The sequence below is a fragment of the Spermophilus citellus genome (assembly GCF_964194105.1).
Source record: "Spermophilus citellus genome assembly, chromosome: 17".
In the NCBI taxonomy this organism is placed as follows: Eukaryota; Metazoa; Chordata; class Mammalia; order Rodentia; family Sciuridae; genus Spermophilus; species Spermophilus citellus.
In genome coordinates this window covers 56945266-56969338 of record NC_138199.1, presented here as the reverse complement: position 1 = coordinate 56969338, position 24073 = coordinate 56945266, and the positions used below count along the sequence as shown (strand labels likewise).

Here is a 24073-nt window from a genome sequence, read left to right as displayed (position 1 = left end):
TACTGTTATTTGAAGCTTCCTGTTTCTTGGTATTGTATAATTGCAACTGTACATTTTGCATTCAGTGATTATAATAATTATTATTTGGGGGCTGGGGGTACAGTCAGTGGTAGAGCACTTGCCTAGCATGTATAAGGCCCTAGGTCTCATCCCCAGCACTGCAAAGAATAAAAAAGAATAAAAAAAAAAGTTTTCTCAACCAGATCGGTTCCTGCCTTAACCATCTACATGCAGCTTGCAAGAAAATGTGATGGGTCCCTCCAACTGGCTCCCACAGCATGCCCTAGGGCTCTATGTGGTTTCTAACTCATCACTTTCAGGTTGTGGTGGCAACAGACACCAGGCTTTTTGTAAGATGAGCTCTTGTTCTAAAGAGTCTGGGCTTTGATGATGAAGAGTACTGAACCCCTGTCTGAGAACATCTAGATTGAAATGAAGACAGTTCAGGGTTCAAGGAAAAAACTCCTGAGTTTGTGAATAGGCTAAATTACAATACAATTTCATGTTGGACACAAATTAAACTACTTAATTTCCAAGGCCTTCCTGTACTTATTGCCAGAATTAGCAAAGGAGAAGCAACCCCGGCAGTAGTAGTAACAGTAGTGATATAAATATTCACGGAGCTCTTGCCACATGCACTGTTGTGGGCACTTTACATGCTTTCTCATCCAAGCCTCGAAAGACAGTTCTAATATTTTCCTTAGGCTACAGATGAGCAGACAGGCTTAAGAGTTGAGATATCTCTCCAAAATCCCATAGCAAGGGGGGAAAAAGATTTAAATGAGACTCTCTTCCCTAAGAGTCTGAAAGCACCAAGATGACAAACAGAGAAAGCCATAGTAGGGTTTGGTGGTTCACCTTCATTCTTCTAACTCAATCAGAAATTAGCTAAGCTTCAGATTATAAAAGGGAGTGGGAGGAGAATAACGAGAACTGTCCTGGAGGTGGGTAACTTTCCAATAAGGCCAAAACCTAGATCCTGACCACTTGTGGTCAGAATGAGCAATGCGACATTTCCCATAAGAGGCACAGATGTTACATATGTTACATTTGTCCCCAAATTCCTTATTGGGTTCTCGTTAGTTACATTATAATCCATCACCAATATTTGTCATGGATCATCCTAAACTAGTTTTCCAATAGCAGAAAACATTTCTCATAGAGGGTCAATATCATTGATACAAATGAGAAAACATTTGTGAACTATTCAGTGGGTAAGATGATAGTGAAGGATCCTGAAGTCATCTGAATACCTATTTACATTATACTAATAAGTCAATATCAACTTACCTAATACTGATATATGTATGATATTGCAGACAAGTTATAAAGTCCTGTGATAATAAATGTTAATATGAAAAGTGTAGAAATTACTTTTATATGCTCAGTATACATTAAATGTTAATTGCATGCTAGGAGATCCCCTGGGTTCACCACCAAACCCTGCTACAAAGAAATAGATACTCTGATATGGAAGACAACTTCTGATGTTAACAGTGTGTATGACATGTTAAGGGGAAATTTGGTTCAAGGACATCTGATAATTCCACATTCCTAAGAAAAGTGTCCTGTACAACAATCTTTAACTCCTTAGCTAGAAAATAAATAAATAAATAAATAAATAAACGCAACACTTATATCCAATGCCTTTTATAAGTTTGATCATCCTATTTTTAAAAGATGGAATGCTTTGCTTCTCTAGAATTAGAATGTACCTCACACTCCAGGATTGAGAACCATAGAAATTTTGAGTTATCTGTTGCTCAACTAATAGACTGTAAGCTATCCTAAGGCGGGAACCATGTCTCGTTAATTCCAATTTCCTTAACCCAGTACTTAGTACTTGGTAGGTATTTAGTAATTGTGTTATACAATCTTGGTAGACCTCCATGTTTTTTTAAAAACAAAAACAAAAACAACAACCGTAAATTGGGGGAAATGAATGGCAGGTCAGTTATTTCCTTCAATGTGTTATTTTTAACACTGGAAATCATTAACTTGAATCCTTATTACAGGAATAATGGGAATGAATCACACTTTATAGAAATTTTGTGACGGAGATTTTGACTCATCATTGGTGCTAATCAAGGTAAATATAATCGCAAGCTGTACCATCCACAAACACCATGACAAATTTGTAAAAGAGAGCTAACACCTCATTGCAGCGATTTCATAGAGAAGAATTACATGAAATATGTGTCTAATACGATCTGAAATTCCAAAGAAAGCTCCTTCTCCATGCAAACTAAATTGTTTCTTTTAATTATGTCTCAAGAAAGAAGTTATGTATAAATGGAAAGTACAACATTTATCAACAATCCATTCCTTCAGTTACCACGTATGTGGCTAAATACCATCAAGAAAGATTTTATTGTGCCCAATGTTAGAAGGATGACTCAGGACTAATGATATAATTACAACAGATACTGAACCTATTTTATTATATTTTTATCTCCCAAGAGTTCTTCAACTATAGGACAGAGTGCCAACTCAAGATATTTCAGAAAGTACCGCCACCTATGACTACAGACTATTTTTTATTCAAGTTGTATTTCCATGTAGCAAAGTAAATTTAGCAAATGAAAATACAGTCTTGACTTGCTATGGATGTCCCTTATCCCTGCCAAAAATGACAAGCTGCTTGCTCAAAAGCTGTCACTAATTAGCAGCTGCTGCTGTAAAGAAAACCAAAGTAAGTGCCAATAAAAGCATATTGAGCTGAAAGAGGGCCCCATGAAAAGGAATAGGAAATGCAGGAATCTATTTGGGACTAGTACACTTTATAAATATGGACAATCTAAATTTGGGGAAAGTGGGGGTAGGGCAATAAGGGCAGTATATGTCTATTCCTATTTAAACAGGAATGACTGGAAGATTCTAACATCCGGAAAGTTATGGAGAAAAAAAAAAAAAACGTGATACTGATGTTACTGAGTTCCATCACTACCATTTCTACCTTCCCAGAAGGAGCAATCTTTGGTTTGGGATAATTTTTCATTATCAAGACTTCTGTTCCAGGCACATTTACACCTGCATTTGAAGATATCATCAACACATTTTAAAAATACTTTTCATATTCTAATGGCTTCTGCCCAAATGCTAATGGTTCTCAATCTAATTATTGACCTTTTATTTTATAGGTTGAAAAAATGGAGTCAAACAGAAATGATCTGCCCTGATGTAAATTAGGAGGGAACACAAAGATGGAAAGTCACTTCACTAGCTCTACCATTCAATGTCCTGAGAGTTCACAGCCCAAGATCCTGTTTGAAAGTTGGAGTTTCACAGATTACTTTTCAAATTGCTCTCCAAGGCTCTCCCTCTCTCTATTTCTACCAACCAGACCAATATACTTATCTTTTAACAAGCTAATTGTTTTGTTTTGATTTTGTTTTTGGTACTAGGGATTGACCCAGGGGGAATTTACCACTGAGCTACATCCCCAGAAGTTTTCATTTTTTATTTGGAGACAAGGTCTCACCAAGTTGCTAAGACTGGCCTTGAACTTGCAATCCTCCTGTCTGAACCTCTTGAGTTGCTGGGATTACAGATGTACATTATCATGCCAGGCACAATTTCTATCTTTTAAAAATTAACTATGTATATGTCTGCCTTAGAGCTGACTATGTTACTTATATTTGAATCCACAGGGTCAGATTTTGACTGTACCAACTACTTAGAAAAATGAAAACGAAAAAAGAGAAGGAAAGAAGGAAAAGGATGGGAAGGGAAACAGGGAGGAAGGAAGAAGTGATGAGACTTAAAAAAGAGAGAAAAGAAAAAAACTATACGCATATAATCTTTTTTTTTTGTACTGACTGAATTCAAGGGTGCTATACCACTGAGTTATATACCAAGTCCTTTTTAAAATTTTGAAATAAGTTCTCACTAAGTTGCAGAGGCTGGCCTCAAATTTGTGATTCTCCTGCCTCAACCTCTTGAATCACTGGGATTACAGCACCACCACATCAGGCCGCATATAATTTCTTAATGGAGCTTCAATTAAAGCCTGTCCTGTAGCTGAGGTCCCCTATGTAGAGTATGTCTAAATATCTGTATAAACAATTACAACAATGTACTAGTAATTTTCCAGTTCACAGTCAAGTTACAAGAAGGAGAACAATTTGTTTTATAAAACATGGAGAAAGACTAATCTCTGATATTACTGTCAATGCAGGCTTATCAGCAAGACTTGGAGAGATAAGCCTAGAGACATACAGATTAGGAATCGAATTTTCAAAGGTTTAATAACCCCCTAGTGGTATGCAATGAACTGATGAATCAACTTGTCTTTGAACACTTACTGTGTATGCATCACTGGCTTTGTCTCGGTACAAAGCAAAAACTAAATAATCAGGGGAAAGAAAAACCATCAGGTCTCCACAAAAAAGGTCATGTAAAAAAAAAAAAGAATAAGCCAAACATAAAGGGGCAAATGGTATATGATTCCATTTACATGAGGTACACAACATAGTCAAACCCATGGAAACAGAAAGTAAAATTGTGGTTGCTAGGGGAAGAAGAAGGGGTAAATAGAGAATTACTGTTTAATAAATACAGAGTTGTAGTTTTGGATGATGAGAAAGTTCCAGAGTGGACAGTTATACAACAATGTGCATACTTAGTGCCACTGAACTGTATGCTAAAAAAATGGTTTAAAATAGGGTTGGGGCTGGAGTTGTAGCTCAGCGGTAGAGTGCTTGCCTTGCACGTGTGAGGCACTGGGTTCGATTCTCAGCACCACATACAAATAAGTAAATAAAATAAAGGTCCAACAACAACTAAAATATGTTAAAAATAAAATAAAATAAAATAAAATAAAATGGGGTTGGGATGTAGCTCAGGGAAGAGTGATTGCCAGGTATGCATAAGGCCCTGGATTTAATACCTAGCACAGCAAAAAAAAAAAAAAAAAAAAAAAAAAGTTAAAATGATACATTCTGTTATACAATTTTAAGAATAGGGGAGGAATGTTTCTATCTAATAAACTCACATTCCTTCTATCTTTAACTCTGAAATCCAAAGGAAACAAAACTTATAGGCTTTCCCCTCTCTTTGTTGCACAGTAAAGGACATATGTTCAGTCCATTGAAGAACTGAAGCTCTCTGGAATATACACTTTATATTGAGGTAAAGAAGAATAAATGGAATCAAGTTATCTTCACATCAACCAATGCTTATTATCAGAGATGAGCATCTGCCTGTCATAAACAACTGTAACTGTATAAACCATCTGATAGAAACTGTGTTTATGTAACAAATACTCATTGAGCACCTATTATATGCCAGGCTCTGTTCTAGGTACTGAGGATACAGCAGTGAACAAAGCAGACATACCTTTATGAAACTTTGATTTTAATATTAATATTAAATATCTTGAAGTCTAAATAAATAATAATACTTGTTTTTTTTTAAATTTTATTCTTTTTCTTTTAGAGGAAAAAGATAGCACTGACTAAAATCTTATACATAAACAAAGTCTGCATGCAAACCAATATCTGAAAAAAAGTTTTAAAAGTATCTCAACAACATCAGAATTATAGGGAGATTACCAGCTTTTGTGAAGCCCTGGTGATATGAAAGCAATTTCTAATAAAATCAGGACATCTGTTCGTCCCTGGTAAAAGGGGATCATCCTTAAGGAGCTATAGTATGTGCAGAACAAATTGGGTCCAATCAAAGATACCACAGAGTGGAATTACTCCAGCTTTTTTCCAGGACAGTTTTATTTACAGGATAAGTTTCATGCTTGTCACAATCAAATCAAATCCTTTATCTTTCAAAGATGATCTGCAGATTCAATCTCTACAAGGCACATTTTTAGATTTATAGAGCATGAAGGTAAAAATTCACAATGGGGCTGAAGTTCCTACCCACAAACAGCAGCACAAAGAGGGAGGCAGCTAGCAAGAGTTAGTTTCTTCTTTTTCCCACAGTATAAAATTATATATATATATATATATATATATATATATATATATATATACACACACACACACACACACACACACACACACACACACCATCATAGTGAAAATTTAGGTATCACAAAAATATTTTGAAATACTTGAAAATGACCACATATTTCTCAGTTTAAAACAATATACATTTGTGGAAACAATATAATAAAATTTTAAAGCAAAAACATCAGTTTCTTTGGAAGATACCAACTTATATATGCATTCTTAAATGTTTGCCTCACATGCATAAGGTCCTGGGTTTAAACCCCAGAACAGCAAAAAAAGGGAAAAGAAAACATTTTAAATATTCTAAAATAGGCTGTTATAATTGGAAGAAAGGGATTCCTTTTCCCCTTTACTGAAATTATCTCTCAATTTTATGGAGGGATAATTTATATTTAACAAACTACAATAGAATGTTTTAAACATTACAATGAATCTACTTTTGGCACCACTAAAATAAAGGGTCCATAAAACTTACCTAGTAAAAGCTACCATGTATTTTATTTACTATTTTAAAGCCAACTGATTTGGTTTAGGTGTGAGGCAAAATTCAAAGCAACACAGAAGCTCTATCCATTTCCTCAAAAGTTCTTTCAGAGGTATCTAAAAAGACCATTAAGATGAACTAAGTAGGAAGTAGGCCTGAAGAATGGAGAGGAATAGGGCTTGTGTTTTACCCAGATGCCAAAATCTCTCTACAGGTGGGTCTGCAGGAGCTCTGTTCTGTTTTCCACACTGGATGGAGTTGGCAGCCATCTTGCAATCTGGCAGTTTAGGGAGAGTACTATCACCCCATCTACATAGAACTAAAAATTACTCCCCTCCTTTAAGTGTCTTCTAAGATTAAAGTAACATGGTGGGGGAATGTCTTTCTTCCTTTCTTTTTCTTTTTTTTTTTTTTTTTTTGGTGGAAATGGGAATTGAACCTGGGAGGTTTCTACCACTGAATTACATTCCCAGCCCTTTATATTTATTATTATTATTTTTTTGTTGAGATAGGGTCTCACTAAGTTGCCCAGGCTGTCCTCAAACCTGCCATCCTCCTGCCTCAACCACCTGAGTAGCTGGGATTAAAGGTGTGCACCTGCACACCTGGCTGGGGTAATTCTCTTTCAAAAGAAAGCTTCTTTTGTAACTAGATCTCAAATTTCAAGCAACAACTTTATGTATTTCATAAAGACAAAGAGTAACTAATACCAAAAGGTAAATATGATTCTTTTCTAGGCAAACTCAGTTTCAAAACCAAAGTAAAACAACACATACATTCATATCCTGAAACAAAACAAAAATAACAACAAACCCTGCCTGAACTCAATGTGAGCTGGGTGTGGTAGTGCATGCCTGCAATCCCAGCTACTTTGGGAGGCTGAGGCAGGACTGCAATGACATTTGGGCATTATGACACTGTGTTAGGCTACCATGTAAGGGTAGCTTAAAAACAAGTATGTGATACTATAACAGCTGATCTGATAACTAAGATGCCTACTAAGTGACTGCAGGCATGTAAACATGGATATGCAACCTGGGCAGCTTAGTGAGACCCTGTCCTAAATTAAAAATAAAAAGGGTTGGGGATATAGCTCAGTGGTAGAATGCCCCTAGATTAAATCCCCAGTACCACAAATTTTAAAAAAAGTGATTTGATAGTTGAGGTATACCTAAAACAGGATGGGTTATTTTAGTCCCAGAATACAAGCAAAGCCGTGTGTGCAACAAAAGACAATTAGGTTGATGCATCAGGTTCAATACTCAAGTCCTTGTACCTTTTTGTAATAAAAACATCAGGCAACCATCAGCCTCTTCTTCTGCCTTACAAATGGAGCCATATTTCAAAACTCATTTGCACATATGTTGTTTAGAACAGAGACTATTTTACCACAGAAATAATATCATAGTTGGGTGTAGTGGCACATGCCTATAATCCCAGGGACTCAGGAGACCAAAGCAGGAGGATCACAAGTTCAAGACCAACCTCAACAACTTAGAAAGACTCTGTCTCAAAATTTAAAAAAAGAAAAAAAGGTAGAGATGTAGCTCAACTGTTAAGAGCCCCTGGGTTCAATCCCCAGTACCAAAAAAGAAAGAGAAAAAAATATAATAAAGATGTGAAAAATTCCTAGGGTGACCCTAGGTGAACCTTGGTTGAGTTACACTCCTGAAAAACCTAATTACCCTTTATAGTTTTGTTTCTGAAGAAAAAGTACTAGAATTTCTAGGCAAGGAAACCATACAAAATAAAATACCTCTATCCTTTCCCCACTTTCCTGCCACCTCTGCAGAGCAAGTGACCTGAAAGCAGGAGCTGGGAGGATTTTCCACATAATGCTTCAACCTTGTAATAGGACAGCAGTTTCCAAACTAAAAAAGTATATGTGTGGATGTTTTTGTGTGTTTAGGGGTGAAGGTCCCGTGGGAAGCTTTAAGGGTATGGCCTTTTTCAGGTAAGAGTAGCTTTTGCTCTTAGTGGCAATGGCTGCAGTTCCCAGAGGGCCTATTAGTTCCCATAGAGACCCTATTTATGTTTGCTGTTTGTAAACCAGATGTTATAAGCAGGAGATGGTCCACATTTATTTTATTTCATAGTAGCACTCCTTATTTTCAGGAAGAAAATTGCAAGACCCTTTGTGGATGCCTGAAACCTCAGTACTGAACCCTATAATATATATGCTATACTTTTTTCCTTTCCTAATTTATAAATTAGGATTGCCAACAATAGTAAAATAGAAAAATGATAATAATACACAGCTTTTGAAGTTATATGAATGTAGTCTGTCTCTCAAAATAGCTTACTGTACTATAATCACCCTTCTTGTGATGACGTGAGATGATACAATGCCTATGGGATAATAGGAAGGAGGTGAATGATGTTTGGGCATTATGACACTGTGTTAGGCTACCATGTAAGGGTAGCTTAAAAACAAGTATGTGATACTATAACAGTTCATCTGATAACTAAGATGCCTACTAAGTGACTGCAGGCATGTACAACATAGGATATGCTGGCTGAAGGGATATACTATGTGGGACACACCAGAATGGCATGAGATTTCATCAGGATACTCAGAGCAGTACATAATTTAAAACATAAATTATTTTTTCTAGGATTTTCATTGATTATTTTTGAATAATGGATGACTATAAGTAAAACCTCAGAAAAAGGAAGATTACTGTATTTTTTTAAAAGGCTAAAATGGGCTGGGATTTGGCTCAGTGGCTAAGTGCTTGCCTCACACATATGAGACACTGGGTTCAATCCTCAGCACCACATAAAAATAAATAAATAAAATAAAGGTACTGTGTCCATCCACAACTAAATTTTAAAAAGCTACAAATGTACTGTCTGCTGGGGTAGTAGCTAGTACAACTAAGGAACTGAATACTAAATTTTATTTTAGTTAACAAATATAAACTTAAAACTCCTGCTCTGGAATAGGAATGTAGCTGGGTGGTAAAGCACTTGCCTAGCATGCATGAATCCCCATGTTCAATCCCTTAGTACTCCAGTACCCCAACAAAAATAAATAAATAAATAAAAATAACTCATGCCTAGTCTAGTACAGTCTAGTTATGGGAAAACCTTTAAGTATATTGGAAACAAATTGGGCATATAAATCTACTTGATCAACTAAAAGTTTTATGAAATCTTAACAATTCATGCATTTACGGTGAAAATTTTGCAACTAAACTGAGATATTTTTAAGTGTAAAATATATAGATTTCAAACCTTGGTACAAAAAAAGAATAATTTTCATATTGATTATGGGTTGAAATGATAATATTTTTATATTTTGGGTTACATAGACTATATTATTAAAATTGATTTCACCTGTTTTTTTTTTTAAAGGTGGCTACTAAAAAATTACATTTGAGGCTCACATTATATATGTATTGGACAATGCTGGACTATAACATAAATAATTTACATATTCCTACCCAACTCTTGCTTACAGTTTTCCAGTTCACATATATTACATCTTAGCAGTAACATTTAACTTTCCTTCTCTGTTGTGCTTAGGAGAAAGCAATTCTATGCAGTTATTACTATAGTTACTGAAATGTCAGAATGAAATTATATTATTTGAGTTGAAAGTGTACACAGTATTATTTTTAAAAATTACTATTGTTACATAATCTCTATGGAAAGATGTTTAAGAAGAGTAAATCTAGTGATTGTTTAATGGAACAACTGGTAAGTATCTGCCATCTGTTCCATGAATGTGATACTCATCTTGAATCTCTTTAAAAATCTATACTAGGGCTGGACACCGTGGTGCATGCATGTAATCCCAGCAGCTGGGGAGGCTGAGGCAGGAGCTAAGCAACCCAGTGAGACCCTGTCTCTAAATAAAATACAAAACGGGCTGGGGGGGCTGAGGTTTTGGCTCAGCAGTCTAGAGCACTTGCCTAGCATGTGCAAGGTGCTGAGTTTGAGCCTCAGCACCACATAAAAATAAATAAATAAAAGGTTAAAAAAAAAGGGCTGGGGATATGGCTCAGTGGTTGAGTGTCCCTGAGTTCAATCCCCAGTATCCCCCCGCACACACACACACAAAAAAATCTATTATAGGGTATATTTCATAGAAAACCCATGTAACACTCTCATCTTTGACTCTCTGAAAAAAAATCATCAATTCAAACAAAATGTCTAGTTAAAATAATACAGTATATTCAGAGACACACTGACCTATGGACAAGAAGCAGATCTGAACATAAAAGAACTTGGTATATGATAAAATGGATTTTCATATCAGTGGGGAAAAGGAGGAGATGATGGTAAGTAGTAGATTGGGAGTATAACTGGCAAGCCATCTGGAATTGATTTAGGTCAAAATTGTTATTTTTTATTATTATTTTTTAATACCTTTGTTTTATTTATTTATTTTTATTCGGCGTTGAAGATTAAACCCAAGGCTTTGCACGTCACAACCCCAGCCCAATTTTTTTTTTATTTTTATTTATTTAGTTGTGGATGTACACACAGTATCTTTACTTTTATTTTTATGTGGTGCTGGGAATTGAACCCAATGCCTTACGCATGCAAGGCAAGCACTTTACCACTGAGCTACAGCCTCAGCGTTGGTCAAATTGTTAACATATAAAACATTTAGCTAATCACTTGGCACACAGTGTCAATAAATATTAATTACTGTTGCCATTAGAAAAAAGTATGCTAAATTCCTATCTCACTTCTTATATAGAAGTAGAAAAAATAGAATCACAAAATATTCTAAAAGAAAATACAAATGGTCAGGTGCAGTGGCACACACCTGTAATCCCAGCAGTTCAGGAGGATGAGGCAGGAAGATAATGAGTTCAAAGCCAGCCTCAGCAGAAGCCAGGTGCTAAACAACTTAGTGAGACCCTGTCTCTAAATAATAAAATACAAAATAGGGCTGGGGATGTGGCTCAGTGGTTGAGTGCCCCTGAGTTTAATTCCTGGTACCCGCCCCCACAAAAAAATGAAATTTTCATATTCTTTAGGTAGGGATGGTTTTTACAAGCATGCCAACAAAGACTATTTAACTAGATGACATAAAAATTTAACATTTTTATAAAAAAAATTATTGAAAGTTAAAAAAAATGGGAACATTACTTGCAAAGTAATATGAGACTAAAAGAGCTTTGGGAAAACTTGAATACCTATAACAGAAACAGGCTAATTATGTAAAAAAAAAAAAAAAAGCAAATCACAAAGAAGAAACAAAATATGAAAGCATATGAATGTCCAACCTTGCTAGAAATCAAAGAAATACAAATAAGAGAGACTTGCAAAGACTGAAAGGTTATTAATAATTGAAAAACAAAAGTTATCAATACTTAGTCTTGGAAATGGCCACTACATTCTTCATGCATCATTTGTTGGTGTGTAGGCAGACTGGGATAGTATTTTTGGAGAAAGTTTAGCATTATTAATGCAAATGACTCAGCAGTTCCACTTCTAGAACTTCCAGTAAGGAGATGGTTTAGTAAAGGTGAAAAAGATCTACTTGGCCTAAGAGTCTCTACCAGTGTTGTTAATGAAAGTGAAAAGCCTGAAAATATACTAAATATCTATTAGTTATTAAGTTAATAATATATAAATTATTAATGAATTAGCTGTAAGTATGGTATACAGTGGACTACAGACCTTTAAAATGTTGAAGGACATTGATATTCATTAATTTCCCAGGGAAATAAATCCCTACTGAGCACGCAAATAACAAGATCAGATTAGAGATTTGTTTTAACATAAATTTGGATTATTTATTATCTCTCCTCCATATTCTACCTTATCACCTTTGTTAGTGGACAGCTATTTTAGGCATTTTAACCCCTTAGAGTATATGCAAATATTTTTTGCCTACGTGTTTTTTACTGGGAAGATAGTCAATAGTTTCATTAGACTCTTGAAAAAATCCCCTAATCCCCAATGGTAAGAACCACTGGAATATATAGTTTAATGGGTAAAGTTGTTGGCTAACTTGGCCTTAAAAAACATGTGACTGTACAGCCTAATCACTCACTAGTCAACACACAGTACTAAGACTTACCTTCATTGGTACCATAATTAACCAAAGTTTGGGGAAAATTTTCTTCACTCACTTTGAAAGTATTTGCACACACATACATTATATACAGAATCCCCACTCATAGCAGCTAAGGGATAAAAAAAAGCAAACTAAAGAGTTTCAAAAAACATTATGTCATTAACTTCTGAAATATATTAAGTCTTTTGAATCTTACTTACATTTGAGCTTTTTTATTGGAGATAACCTTAAGATTTACAGACTTAGAAAAAGACTCATCTTTGAAGTGATGATGATGATGATATCCAAATTCTCAAAATCAGATAAAGACTAGAACACCACTGGGGGTGTAGCTCAGTGGTAGAGCACTTGCCTAGCATGCTCAAATCCCTGGGTTCAATCCCTAGTACTGAATAGCAACAACAAAAAAGACTAAAACACAGTCAAGCAACTATCTAAATAAATAAATCAATAAATCATTTTATATATTAACATTTAAAATGTGTCCTATAATTTACTGATGCCATATTATAAAATATATCATGCCAAGTACACGGCCCCAAATTCACATGATTTTAAATTATCTCATCATTTGATAAAAATTTTCAGACATTTAACAGAAGAAAGTAAATTTTAACTGGTCACAATAGTATCCTATCAATAACTCAGATTACAGAGAAATTATGAACTACAACCAAAGGAAAATATAATTTTGATTTAAATGAGATTATCACATTGTTAGGAGGTAGAAGAGATACATGATGAAAAACAAAAAAGGATTAAAAAAGTCAACAGAATAATATATTTATGCAGGCATACAGAGCAATACATACATAAATAAATATATATTTATCTAATACAAATAAATATTTATTAATCATCATGCATTTTAATTAACTGCTTATGGATTTAGGTTTAAAAAGCACTACCGATAATAATATGATTTCTTTTGTTTTAGTATTCCCCAAATTAGCTTTAAAAAAATTCTATTATAGCAAATTCTATTACATTAAATGACAAGGTGCAACCCAAGTTAAAGGAGACTTTTTAAAATTTTTTCTTTATTTGTTTTAATTAGTTATATATGATAAAGCAGACTCTTAATTAATTAAATTTTATAAACTTGTTGTTGTTGTGGCTGTTGTTGTTTGGTACTGGGGATTAAACCCTGGGATGCTTAAGCACTGAGCTATAACCTTAGCCCTTTTTATTTTTATTTTTATTTTGAGACAGGGTCTTGCTAAATTATTGAAGCTGGCTTTCAACTTGTGGTCCTCCTGCCTCAGCCTCCCAGGTTGCTAGGATTACAGGCAAGCACCACCTTGCCCTCCTAAAAAAAAAAAAAAAAAAAAAAAAATATATATATATATATATATATATATATATATAGAGAGAGAGAGAGAGGGGGGGGGGGGGAGGAACACACAGGATCTTTATTTTTAAATGGTGCCAGGGATAGAACCCAGTGCCTCACACATGGGAAGCAAGTGCTTTACCACTAAGCTACAGCCCCAGTCCCCTAAAAAATATTTTTAAGGTTATAATTTTACTTGCTCTACAAGTAAAATTATAGCTCTGCTCCAAAATTATCCTAAAACATCAACTTGTAATTTATTTTCATTTCTCTTCTTTCAATTCCTAAAAATATTAAGATACTTTTAAACATTAACTGTAGTTACAAAGAAACTATTTGATGTGAATTCAATTAAGGAAAAACACAAATATCTGGAATTAACAATGACATATACCCAAGAGAAAGTATCTTTCACTAGAGGTTTCCTTCACCAGATATTCCCAAGTGAATATCATAATAAACATTTAGAGAAGTCATTAGGTATGACTAATGAGATTACAAGACAAAGAAATCCATAAGTTTAGCAGCTTTCGTATGTATCATCATGAAAGAGAAGGCAGTACAAGGGCAAATGCAAGAAATACATTGAAATAATACAATGTCAGGGTTACAAGAAACTAAAATAAACTAGACCAATTTTTTCAAAAGTTGAAAAAGCACAAACACATCTTCAATATGAAATAATTGGTAACTTAGCAGAGCACATATACAGATAAAACAATATAATTTCTTTATTATCTTTATAAGCAGTATAATCCTCCATTGGCTTTTATATAAAAATATAGAACATTCCATCAAGTGTAGACAATAACTCAGTCCTCAAGTTCAAGTTCTTTTAACTTTGAAACCGTTAAATACAATTAAGATGATTTTTCCAAATATTTTAGTTGTAGATGGACACAATACATTTATTTATTTATTTATTTATTTAGTATTAAAGATTGAAACCAGTGCCTCACATGTGCTATGCAAGTGCTCTACCACTAAGCTACAATCCCAGTCCCAATTAAGGTGATGATTTTAATTTAGTTCTTTAACTGTATCAAAAGATGTCACAGAACAGTACACAGTAATATTTACTACAAATATTAGAAACTATTCATTTTCCTGCTCCTAAAAAAGAAACACTAAATGAAAACAAAAAAGCAGGTTTTATATTCTAATTTCAATGAATACATAAGTCATTTGGAAAATATTTTTTCCCTGATTACAAAAGTATTCCCTGATCATTATCTGTTTACCACAGAAAAACGGGAAGATACTAGAAAACATGCACACACACACACACCCCTAGAATCCCACAACCTAGAATTTTTTTCAATGCCTATTCTTTTTTCCAAGCAAAAGTGTATGATTGCTTTGTAATTTAATTTTTAATTTAGCAATATAGTGTGAACTTACATGAGTCATTAAACATTGTTTTATAACATGATTTGAAATAGCTGAGTAATATTCCATTGTATAAATACACACAGATGTAGTGAACAGCTTTGTTCATTAATCCTCTAAAGCAGAATATCAATATTATTTCCAATTTATTGTTATTTTAAATAATACTGTGAGAAACATCTTTTTATACAAATCTCTAAACATATTTCAGATTATGTTCTAGGTTGAAATTTATCTAAAAGGAATTGCTAGGTCAAAGTCTATGCACATTTTTAAGGCAATAAGTCAATACATATATCAAACTGCTCTCCAAGAAAAAGCACCAATTTACATTCTGACCAATTACTATGAAGGTGCCAGTTTCCCCTCATTCCCAAATACCATTCTTTTTATTTTTTGTCTTTGTAAGTTTGTAAACTGAAAAAAAGCTATGGCACTATTTTTATTTTCATTTATTGAATTCTAGTGCAGTTGAACTTCATTTTACAGAATTAATGGCCATTTATTTTTCTCTTTTTGTTCATTTTCCTACTGTGGGAACCCTCTTTTTCTTACTATTTTTATAAATTATGCATATATGAGATTATTAACTTATATCCCTTTATCAAAATGATGAAAATAGTTTTCTTATTTCGTTATTTTTGGCATCAAGTTTTTAGTATTTACGCATTTATATATCAATATTTTCTTTTATGAGTTATTTCAGTAGCTTACTGACAGAGCTGTAGCTCAGTGACAGAGCACTTGCCTAGCATACTAGGTTCAATCCCCAGTACCAAAAAGCAAACAAACAAAAAACCTTTTGTGCTATTCAAATTTACCAACATAAATGGAACATAATGTTAAGTTCAGTTCAAATCAGACCTCTTCAGATTTGGATAAATTCAAAACCATAAATTTTGAGGATGACATATTTTAAGACAAAATTTAAAATGCATGCTTATAGTAGTAGGTTATCTTACTTAAGCATCCATTCCTTTAAAATTATGTGCTTTGCTCTGGTATTACAAAATCAAGGGATCATGCTTCATCACCAACTCAGCATGTGAATTGTAGCCATGTCATTCAGGAAGCCAAATGTTTTCTATTTTGTTTTGATACCTTCAACAATTAAGGAAGAAAGCCAGTTTCTCTACATATTACAAAAAAAAAAAAGTTAGTATTTTTATTTGATATTTAAACTCAATGCAAGATAAATTCATATTTAAAATATAACTACAATTGAGTTTCCAAATAAAGTGACAAACTGAAACAATAACCAAGAAAGTTTTTAAAAGAGGGGCTTATATCCCTATGTGAAGCTTTCCACACTTTTGGAGATGAGGCTCCACAATGTCCAATTCTGCCCATAATTCTCCCTCCCTTTCTATCAGAAACCAAGTCCTAAAACATTAATTTTGTAAAAAAAAAAAAAAAAAAAAACAAAACAAAACTGTATGTTTCTGTAGATTTCTAGTCAGCTACTTTTCCCAAGCCTAAAACATGACTGAAAGATTTTTAGACACATTTAACAAAAACGAAATATTTCTGGGAGAACATTTTCCCTATTTAAAACTATAAATATCTTACTTGCTTTATTATTAGGCTGAAAAATTCCAATATTTAAAACTTAAAAAGTTAAGTGCCCGACAGTTTCTTGTTCTACATAATACAATGACATTTGTGAATATAGCTTATTTAAAATATTTGGCTCAGGTTCATTTTAAAAATTCCACTCTTCCCCAAAACGATCTTGTCACCAGCTATAGGCTTTGTGTTTTAGACAACACAAATAGTTTTTCACAAACTTTCTATTTTACCCTGGCCTAAAAGGCTGGAAAACCCCCCAGTGAAGCTTTGAAAACTCATCAGACAGAAGGAAAAAAAGAAAGAAAACTCATCAACCTCAGAAGAAAAAAAAAAAGAAAGTAAGAAAGAAGTAAGAAGTAAAAAAACAGCTTTAGCTGTAGGATCTCACTGACACAAACATAAGGAAATTCTGAGTTATAGATACCTCACATTAAAAGTTTTCCACTGACATTGTAACTTCTGTCAACATTCAAAGAAAATTCAACCCTGGTCAAAGGTGACAGTTTGACAATCCTGGAAGCTAACATCCTCTGTTTGTTTGAACAAGTTTATGCTCTCTGCACAGGGAATTAAAGTTTTTCTTGTCCATGACTTGATCTCCCAAATTGGAATCACTACACGTTAGGGTTGTGAATTCTGTTTCCAAGATTTAACTTCACAATCCATTCCCAAGGAGAGTGGTGCTGAGAGAAAATAATCATCATATACGAAAAGGGATAAATTTCTAAGACTACTTTCTAATAGCCTTTGTGTAGCTCTAAACATACAATAATCTGTTCAGCTGCCTTAAAAAATAAGCCCAGCTAAGTAAAATTTCTAAATCTCTGTATTTCAGAAATCATAATTAATAGCTCTAAAAGAACTTCAATAAAACAAGAAAAGGATGACATACCCATCCCTTCAAAATAAAGTTATAAACAAAATGAGCTGGACACTTGAGTTCACGGTATGAATGCATGTGTCACATGAACTGAATTCACCACAGTGGTGCAGATGATCCTTTTTGTTTTTTTTGTAAATAGAAGCCAAGGAGATAGCTTATAGCTCTTCTCTATGGACTACAAATAAAGAAATATAAGCCTTAAGAAAACCAACTGTCTTATTACTGAGATGGAATTGCCACTGGCCTTTGTGGCACAGTTGTTAAAGATGTAGCCTTTAGAATCAGTTCTGTCTAGGTTTGAATCCAGCCTTGCCATGACCCAGCAATGTGACCTTGGACAAGTTACTTAATTTCTCTGTGGTCATTTCTTCATTTTCATCTGGGGATAATACCCACTCCTCTGAGGACCATAAAACATGGCAAAAGCTGAAAACAGTGTCCACTTGCACATAAAGTGAATAGTATTAGGTATGATTTTTATTATCTTTATGCTTTAAGGCACTGGAACATTTTCTTGAACTCTGGCTTTGGGCACAATTTGGAGTACTCTTTTTTTATTTTTTATTTTCTGTTCACTTCTTGAAAGAAGGCATAATAATTATTATACAAATAATTAGAATATCTACTCAGATGAGCCCATGGTAAGTAGTTCTGTAGCCTAGAATGTGTTATTTTTTAAATAAAAATCATGGATGTGGCTGTTACTGGTAACTTTGGCTTGATTTCCCATATGCAAAAAAAAACCCTACTAGGGGAAAACAAGAAGTATTAGAAAACACTTGGGTTTGTCCTGTTATCATTGCAGGGTAAAGCCAAATTCACATTTACTAACGTGATTGATGGGCACTGAAAATATTAGTCACCAAATTAATCCCAACAAATAACAATAATTGATTGGCTCACTGATGTATTTCCCCTTGTCTTCCCCAACCTTTAACTAGTCAGAAAGGAAAGTTTTCATATTTTCTGAGAATCTCATTACTTGCTCTCAAACCATGCTCTCTATCTTAGTATAATTTTAAAAATGAGTCAGTACAAGCACCTCAAAAAACTAGCAGTGCATAAAATACGGAGCTATTTCACTTCATAATAAAAATGTGCAAAAATGTTGAAAAGGGTTATTCAGAGTGCCAAAGGTAATGGAAGAATAAATGGAGAGTGTTGCAGTAGATTTTGCAAGCTAGCTTCCAAAAGCAGGTAGAAAAAGATAAATGTTCTGAATCAATCAATATATTTGTTTTTTATCTTAATGGTATGATACACGAGGAAATGGGTATAATTAGTATGAATAAACTCAAAGGAAAAATATCCTGTAAAAGATCAATTGTAACTTCTTTCTTGACTACAGGGGTGGAGGGAATGGGAGGTCAAGATAGTCCCGGTAATAACTTCACTTGCAAATTACTTATGCACAACTGTGCCCATCCTAATGTAGTATTGCTTTTAGGACAGATTCAAAAGAAAATGCAGAAGAGGTAAATGCCCCCAAACTGCAAACAAATCTGAATGCCAATTCAATTAGGAGTCTATTTAGTTATTATACTTCTTAGAATAAAGTACATTAAAGGCTGGGAAAAGATGACTGGCTTTAATCACTGAAGCAATACTACAGGGCTCCACATAACTCATTTTCTAACATTTACATTAAAAGTGACCCTGCAAAGCTGGGGATACAGCCCAGGAGTAAAGAATTTGCCTAGTATACTTAGAGCCTTGGGTTCAATCCCCAGCATCCCCACTTCTGCCTCCCCCCGCACAGTCCACTTAAAAATTATTCCAGAGGGCCAAAGAAGAGTTTTAAGACTGAGGGTGATTGCTCTACTACCATAGCCTAAAATTTCTCCTTGTTCTTATTAAGTCTTCCCTGACACCATATATGGCTTTTAGATAAGGTCAGAAAACCCACTAGAGCTACTGCTTTATAAATGAGCTTCTATGTCATACAAACTTATGGCAACTCTTTTTCAGAGTGCTGACAGACAAGCATATAACATGTTTCTTCTCTATCTTAGTGCTATAAAATTTTCTGGTACCTGGAATCAGAGCAGGAGTCCTGTTTTTTCTGTTAATTGTTAAGGTTCCCTTCCAAGGCTGCTAAACCTTGAAGAGAGTTGGGAGAAGATTCAAGTTCTTGCCTTCCCAATTGGACATTCAGGCTTAGCCCAGTGACACTGTCCTGTAAGCAGAACAATGGGTCAAAGACAAACCACGCCTTATCTGATGTCTGTCTTTGTATGTTGAAAATAAAAATGTGATACTACAAGAAGGTTGACACGTGGACCTAATTTTGAAAATATAAACAGGAAGCACCCCCACCCCAATATTACCATTAAAAAAAAAAGGAAACCAAACCTCAAAGATACCTTCCAAGGAAGTCATGGGTGTGACCAAAACTAACAAAAGTAATAAATCATCATCTAAAACCCTGAAACCACCAAAAGTGAGGGTCTTATTCAATCAACTAAAAATCTAACATCTGTAAATTACTCCCCTCTTTTGATGGGTAAAAATAGTATAGATTTAAATATATAAAATCATATCTAAGGTGGCTTAGGTTTTTAAGTAGTAAAGGATCATCCTTAATAAAACATCCAATGTCAATATTTTCCTTCAAATAAGGTCACTATAATTAAGAGTGAATACAATTAAAAACTCTTATCACTGAGATGCTTAAAATTTAAATGTGGAAAAACTGATTGCTCCGTGTTGCGGTGCTGGCCTGTAATCCCAGCTATTCAAGAGGCAGAAGTATATAAGGATGGCAAGTTCAAGGGAGGCCAGCCCAGGCAACTCAGTACAACTCTGTCTCAAAGTAAAATAAAAAGGGCTGGGAATGCAGCCCAGTGCTTCCTCACATGTGCAAAATTTTAGTTTCATACCACACACACAAAAAAAACAAAAAACAACAATAACAACAACAACAAAAAAAAAACCCTGTCTGATCAATGGAAACTAGATTGTTAAATCTGACTTTCTTATTCCCAGAAATAAGCATAAAACAGTTGTGTTTACAACACTGTAGGGGGAAAATACTTCAGATTTTGGAACAGCTCTATTCAGAGCTTAGATTAAAAGAATTTTTTTAATATCACGCATATATCTGGAGACAGTGATACCTTAGGGCTAATTTTTAAACATAATTTTCATTAAGAAGTTTCAAAGTCAACGTATTTTCATACTATATTATATAGAAAAAGGATAATCTTTTGAGCTCAGTAACCCTGATTTCCAGGCAACTTTTTTAAACAATGTTTCAAATGCTAAATAAATAAATAAATAAATAACACACACATGCAAATAGCGGCTTTTTAAGGGTTTCATGCTTTCTTTTGTAGGAATGATGGGTAATCTATTCTCTAATAGAAAGGGGAAAATGCATCATTGATGGAATGTCCATGGATCTATAAATAACTTTATAATGTACATACATGCCTTGTAAGACACTACAACAATTAGGCTTCCTTTGATTCCACCTTAAATTTGCCTTTAATCTTGAGCAAGTTATTTACCTCTATAGCCTCTTCTTTTTACAAGAGGATCACCTGTCTTACCTACCTACATAACCATAAGCCAAAGGAACCACACGAAGCATATTCATAAATATAAGTCTAACACAAATCACAAATAATCTGAATACTAACAATAATATGAAAAAAATTCAAATAAGTACCCCCAAAATCAATAAATGACACCTTTAGTCTTGATATGTTTTTTGCATATGTAAATAAAATAAAAACAAAATTACTTGAGAGGAAGAAAATGGAGGTGAAATGAGAAGTCAACAGCATGATAGGAAGTGTTGGCCAAAATATTTATGTTGTAACACTCCAAACAATGATAGCACTTTTTCCCCTACTATCATACATATTATGAAGTACACATTTAAGAAACATATCTACCTTACACTTAACATAATCCATTTTAATATCCTGTTAGCAAAAATATGTAAACTAAAAAAGTAAGAACTAGTGAGAAGGTGGGATATTTTATTCAGTTAGGTATACAGCAAAGATTTTGTGGAGAGTTTAGCTCTAAATTATGCAATAACCAAACTGCTGGTGATAGATAAAACTTTTTTTTTCCCCTGATGGTAGCTTAAAAAAAAAATCTCTCCATTCCTTCTCCGTATCTCAACCTGGTGTTTGAAATTTTTATCTTTCAGAGCAAATCATCTTACCAGATGACAACTCACCAAAGGTGGTGTTTAAAATTATTGTTGCTGCATTGTAAATTTTTCTTAAAATCAGCAGCCACTTTTCCTACTTAACACCATTAATTCTAACAACTGTGATCTTGCATGAGTTAGAAATTAGTATCCAAATAAAAAAAACCCAAAGCCTTAAGACAAAGTTGATCAATAGCATTCCCCTCATTTGTAATCAGAACCAATCTAATGTTCAGTGTTACAAAATAAATTAGAGAAACATGAAAGGCAGACTAAATCAAATACATCTTCTTCTAAGAACTGTAGATAATAATATAAAACAATAGAACATAAACAAATGAATAGTAGAATGTTGAGAAAAGATGCAAAGTTCTATTATCTTAATTGAATGATAACAAAATTATTTGAGATAATGTAGACTCAACAGCTGAAAGCTTATTATGGCCCAGGCGGCAATCCAACGGCTTTGGAAACCTAAGATACAAGATGATAAACACTTGAAGACTGACAAAAATGACATAGGCCCAGTGTATTATTTGGTGACACACCAGTCCTTTAAAGGGCCCAAGTACATTCCAGAGACAATGTATGGAACTGTACTTAGGCAATGATCTATAAACTTCTCTATGTTTTGAGAAGAGAACAGATGTGAGAGTCCTCAGACCCAAGTTTCAGTCCCTGAACTACTAAACAAACAGCCTTGTGAATAGAATAGGTCACCTACTCCACCTATCTGGGCCTTAGTTTCCCCGTTTGAACAATAAAAGTATGCAGCATAATAATGGGGGTCTCTTTCAGCTCTAAGATTCTATGACCCACTTCTGCCATTATTTACTTGATACAGGTATGATGGGTTAAGAACAAGAACATGAGCATGAAAGAAAGAAAATTTGGGGAAAGAGAATCGGTATCTCTTTTTGCCGTTAGGATTCCTGTGGTTTTCATTAATCCCATCTTCCTAAAAGCTGGCGCTTGTTTTTCTTCCGTGCCTTTTTCATCACTGCTGGCTACAAGTGTTTGCAAACGCCTTTTGCTCCACACAAGTTCTTTCCTCTTTGATCACCCTGACCATCTTGCCAGATTCCTTTAGCCTCAGACCAGTTTCTGTGATAAGACGACTCCCCTTCCGACTCTCCATATCTACCCCGGACACCAGGAGCACTTTGCTCTTTATCCCTGGCTTGTAAAAAAGAACACCCCGCATCCCACCGCCACACGTACTGCCCAGGCCTGACGGGTCCTGATGTGGGATCCCGCAGCCCAGAGCCTTATCAAAATGTTCGCATTTGTCGTTGACTCCTTATAAGGCGCTGTTTCTTGGAGCTTTGCTAATATCCCCCACCCCACCCGACACCCCCAGGCTCATCTCATCCCCGGGAACCGAAGGCACCTCTTTCGAAGCGAGGGAAAAAAAAGGGGAAAGCAAGCAAGGGCCGCGCAGGGACTCTTCGGAATTGCAACTGGAAGGTGCGAAGTGGCGGACAGCAGCCTCCTTCGCTGTTGGGGATCCGGCGGGGGTCCCTCACACACCCACTCGAACCCGCGAGCACGCAGCCTTTGCTCTGCACACCCTCCGCTCCGCCGCAGCCTCCGCACGAGCCCTCTCGCGCGCCCCACCCCGGCCCCCTCTGCAGCCCGCCACGGCCGCGTCCACCCCAGGGCTCCCCTCACCCAGTGCGCAGCCACGGCGGCCGCCTCACGGCCGGGGAGCGATGGCGGCGGAGCGGCCCTGCCGGGCGTTTTGGCGGCTGGAGCGGGGGCCCCGCCCGGCCCTGCTCCCGGCCTCGCTCCCCCGGCCCCGGCTCGTCCCACAGCTCCTACCTCGCTCGGCCCCTCTGGCGCCAGCGGCTACTCCGGCCCCACGCTCTCGCTCGCCCGCTCGCCCGCCCGCCCGCTCGCTCGCTCGCTCCCTCCCTCGGCCGGGCCGCCGCGCGTCGTCGCCTGCGCACGGTCCCCGCCCGGGGTGACGGCTCCGGCCGCCGACTCTTCTCCCGCCGGGGCCCACGGGGGCGCGCGCGCCTCTCTCGCGCGGAGACCCGGGGACGCGCGCCGCCCGCAGCCCCGAGCGCGCCCGGCTTCCTGGTTCCGCCTGGCGCGCGCTCGCGAGCCCCTTGGTCTCTTGCGCCCCCTCCGCGGCCGCCCTACCGGGACGCAGAACCCCCTCGCGCACCCGCGGTGGCAACGCGCTCGACCCGGCCTACTCCACGCACACCAGCTCCTTGGCCAACTGAGTGTCTGCTGCCA

The 24073-nt window shown here is 35.9% G+C and overlaps 1 protein-coding gene across 2 annotated transcripts in view; it reads right to left on the bottom strand.

The window, feature by feature from the left end:
- LOC308636169 (signal transducer and activator of transcription 5B) overlaps window positions 1-23790 on the bottom strand; it is a 64621-nt gene extending 40831 nt beyond the window's left edge. For both annotated transcript variants that reach the window (XM_081271352.1, XM_081271353.1), the window contains exon 1: window positions 23651-23790. The gene's annotated coding sequence lies outside the window, so the exon portion shown is untranslated. The remainder of the gene's footprint in view (window positions 1-23650) is intronic.
- Window positions 23791-24073: the final 283 nt, after the last annotated feature.